Below are 4223 nucleotides of genomic sequence, written 5' to 3'. Positions count from 1 at the left end.
TATAACTGCTTTAAATTAAACTTCGATTCATTTAAATTGTTTCTGGCTTCCTTTTTCTAAATTTCCCAATTGTCTTATGATAAAAACCTACAATTTACATAGTGACAATTATTTTCGGTGTTAAAACTAATGGTTATTTAACACATCTTTTCATCCTAAGGAAAGTTAGAAAATTTATGCAAATCCTAATTGTAATATGGAGTATTTTAGGATAATTTTGGGGCAAAGATCAAAGGAAACATTCTTCTCCTTTTCAGGCCCCTAACTAATAGCTACATTATTTTTTTCAGTCAATAAGTGAGAGATTTAGAATTCTGAAAATAATTTAGAAATGTTTCTCCGTGAAGAACCATTATTTTCTACTCAGTATTAAGTAGTAATCAGCTGTTACGTAGATCATTTTATCTGCTTTTTGTTGATGCAGTCTCTTTCCCTGCATTGTTTTAAAGGCCTCTGTGGAACTGAAAACTTAGGAGGAAAAGACAAAAAGAGTTTGCCTGTGATAAAAACAAATAAAACAAAACAAAACAAGACACAAGACCAAAAAAATCCCATATGGGGCTCCTGGATGACTCAGTTGGTTAAGGTCTGACTTTGGCTCAGGTCATGATCTCGCAGTTCATGCTTTCAAGCCCTGCGTTGGCCTCTGTGCTGACAGTTCAGACAGAGCCCGGAAGCTGCTTCCGGATTCTCTGTCTCCCTCGCTCTCTGCCCCTCCCCCACTGTGCTCTGTGTCTCTCTCTGTCTCTCTGTCTCTTTCTCTCTCAAAAATAAATAAACATTAAAAAAAAAAAATTCCACATCCATCCTGAATTTCTTGCCACAAAAATTGAAGCACGTGCATGGTAGACCTTTTTGGTTCTAAAGGCAGTACGCTCCTCACCTAGAAATATTGACCAGGCCCATCTATTAGCTGACACAGAAGGTTGCCAACTTTGAGTGGGACCCAGTTCAGGAAAGGGCTTTGCAGTAGGTCCAGCCCTGGAAATAAGCAGTCCTGCTCCTTGAATTATATGATTTGGAAGACCCTTTGGTGTTGGAGATATCATTAGTGGGAAAAGATGTAGTATGAAGCTTATGAAAAGCCAACCAAAGGGGCCCCATAGTGGAATTATAAATCAAGGTCATACTGTCCACAGCATAAAATTAAATGCCATTTGAGAGACAGCTTTAACATGTTTGAGGCTTTGGTAGAAACAAATCGCTTGGCCGTGAGGCAAAAACCAAAAACAAACAAACAAAAACCAGCAGCAGACTCACAAAATGGAAATAGCACATCTGCGAAGGAAGACTTCCCAGCAGAAAGTTCCTAAGTGGGGCCAGACAGCACAAGCAGCAGGCTGTGTGAGCAGATAGTCCAGTCCTCATGTCACCGACATCAGTTGTACTAGTTCCCTTCCCTGTGCTTGCACCTGTGGCCATGTAAGCGGTCCCATACAACCAGATAAAAGAGGAGGAAAAGTCTGAGCTTTGGTTTACGAATGGATTTTTCCATTGTGGGTGTTAGTACTATAGCCATGTTCCAGAGTGGCCCTGAAAGATACTGGAAAGGGAAAAGGGCAGAGTTGTGAGCTGCACAAATGGTTATCCACTTTGTGTGATAGGTGGGGTGGTTCAAGGCGAGAATCCATATGAATCTGTCGATGACCTGGTCATCTGATCTGGGGCGTGGTAGGAAGGACTGGAATATTGGAGACAAAAAGATCTGATACAGAGGCATATGGATGGACATACGGGAAGGGGCACAAAGTGTGAAGTTTTTGTATCACTTGCCAGTGCTCATGAGAAAGTATCCACCGCTGAAGAGACACTGACCAGCTAAGTAGACACAATGATGACCAGTTGGTGTCAGCCACCTGTCATCACTGGCTGCCCAGGAACTTGATTGATTTCTTTAATTTCAATTATTTTTTCCTATGCCTGCTTTGGGCTTATTTTTTATTTTTTGTATTCTTAAATTGGGGGCTTAGATTACTGATTCGAGACATTTCCCCTTTTCTATTGTATGCATTTAGTGTCATAATTTTTCCTCTCAGCACGGCTTTAACTATGTCCCACAGGTTTTTGTATGTCGCATTTTCATTTTTTATTTAATTGTGTATTTGTCTATGCTTTATGTTCTATCAGTTTTTCTTTACATATTTTGTGTATTACTTGGTGCAAACATATTTAGTATTGCCCTGTGTTCTTTGTGAATTGGCCCTTTATCATTAGATAATTAATGTTCCTCCCTGTGTCTGGTAATTTTCTTTACTCTTAAGTCTACTTTATAGGATCTTAATATAATTACTTCTCCCTTATTTTAATTAATACATCTTTTTCTAGCCTTTGACTTTCAACTTGCCTATATCCTTCATTATATTTGAAATGTTTATACACAGCATATAGTTGGGTCATTTTTTTAGCCCACTCAGCCAATCTCTGTCTTTTAATTGATATATTTATACCATTTATATTTTTTCATTTTTTTTTTTATTTTAGAGAGAGAGAGAGAGAGCAGGGGAGAGGCAGAGGGAGAGAGAGAAAAAAAAAATCTTAAGCAGATTCCTCATTCAGTGCAGATTCCACGACCCTGGGATCATGACCCGAGCAGAAATCATGTGTTGGATACTCAACCGACTGAGCCATCCAGGCACCGCATACCATTTATATTTAAGGTAGTTCTTGATATGTGAGGGTTTAACTCTTCTATTTTATTTTATGTTTTCTGTTTCTTCTTTTCTCTGTTTTCTTTTTCCTGCCTTCCTGCTGCTCATGTGATGTCCATTGACACTGTGTCAACAATGGAAAGGGGGGAGTAAGGGAGTGTGGGAAGAAAGAGAAGCCTCATTACTTGCCAGTGGGGTTGAAAATTCTGGCTCCCTACTCGGCCTTTTCTGACATAACCCCATTGAGTTATGAGGGGGCATTTCAATTCAGGGGAAAGGTGGAAGTCTGAAGTCTCCACTCAGCCTTTGCTGCCATGGGTGTTATTTGGGATCCAGTTTTTTTTCTGTGGTGTTTGGCTGGAGAAGAGAAGTTATTAAAATTTTCTGTCTTTCTAAGCTATTTTTTTTCAGTTGGAGCAGGCTTTTATTGGGAATTTTTTGTTTGTGCCCATTGGCATTTCCAGGTTGCTGGCTTCTTGGGTACTCAGGTTCTTAGCTGATCTGTCTTCTTCTTTACACCTTTCAGAGTCTTCTTATGTTTGTTATGTATATAATATCCAAGGTTATATATATAATATCCAAGGTTTTAGTGGTAGGAATAGGGAAAAGTATATCTATTTTCCCAGAAGCATACGTCTCGATATTTTATAAAGAAAAAGTACAAAGGCAATTCAGTGAAGAAAAGTAGTCTTTTCAATAAATAGAGCTGAAACAATTGGATATTCATGTGCAAAAATATGAACCTGTACCTAAACCTTACACCTTATGTAAAAAAATAATCAAAATGGATCATACGTGTAAATATAAAATGTAAAACCACAAAATGTTTAGAAGAAAACATAGGAGAAAGTCTTAATGACATAGAATTAAGCAAAGGGTTCAAACTGGATTGGTCTGATTTCATCAAATAAAAATACATGATACTTATAGCATCTTCATTTATAAGAGCCAAGAATTGAAAACAACTCAGATGCCCTTCAGTGGATGAATAATTAAACAAACTGGTGTCTCCATACCATGGAATACTACTCAGCAATGAAAAGGAGCAAACTGTTGATATGCACAACAACCTGAATGAGTCTCCAGAGAATTGTGCTGAGTAAAAGAAAGGCCAGTCACAAAAGGTTACATACTGTATTGTTCCATTTATGTACCATCCTTGAAATGGGACAGTTATAGAAAATAAGAACAGATCAGTGGTTTCCAGGGATTAAGGAGGAGGTGGGGCTTGGGAGAAGTTCATGAAGCTCTAATAAAGTGAATTACATTGGTTGATTATAAAACTCTGAGCAAGCCTTGCATTCCTGAAATAAACCCTGCTTGGTTGTGATGTAATATATATATTTTTGATGTATTATTGGAATTGACTTGTTATTCTGTTGAAGATTTTTGCCTTTATATTCATGAAGGATATTGGTTTATAGTTTTCTTTTTTTTTTGTAATTTTTGTCTTGTTTTAGTATCAAGGTAATGCTGTTCTCATGCAAGTTATTAGGTGTATACACATTTAGAATGGTTTGACCTATGGTAAAGGAGAAATTGACAACTTTATCATTAGGTAATGTCTTTTTATAT

This window comes from Panthera tigris, chromosome A1, assembly GCF_018350195.1.
Source record: "Panthera tigris isolate Pti1 chromosome A1, P.tigris_Pti1_mat1.1, whole genome shotgun sequence".
Lineage (NCBI taxonomy): Eukaryota > Metazoa > Chordata > Mammalia > Carnivora > Felidae > Panthera > Panthera tigris.
The sequence above is the reverse complement of the archived record's forward strand: the minus strand, read 5'-3'. Positions refer to the sequence as shown.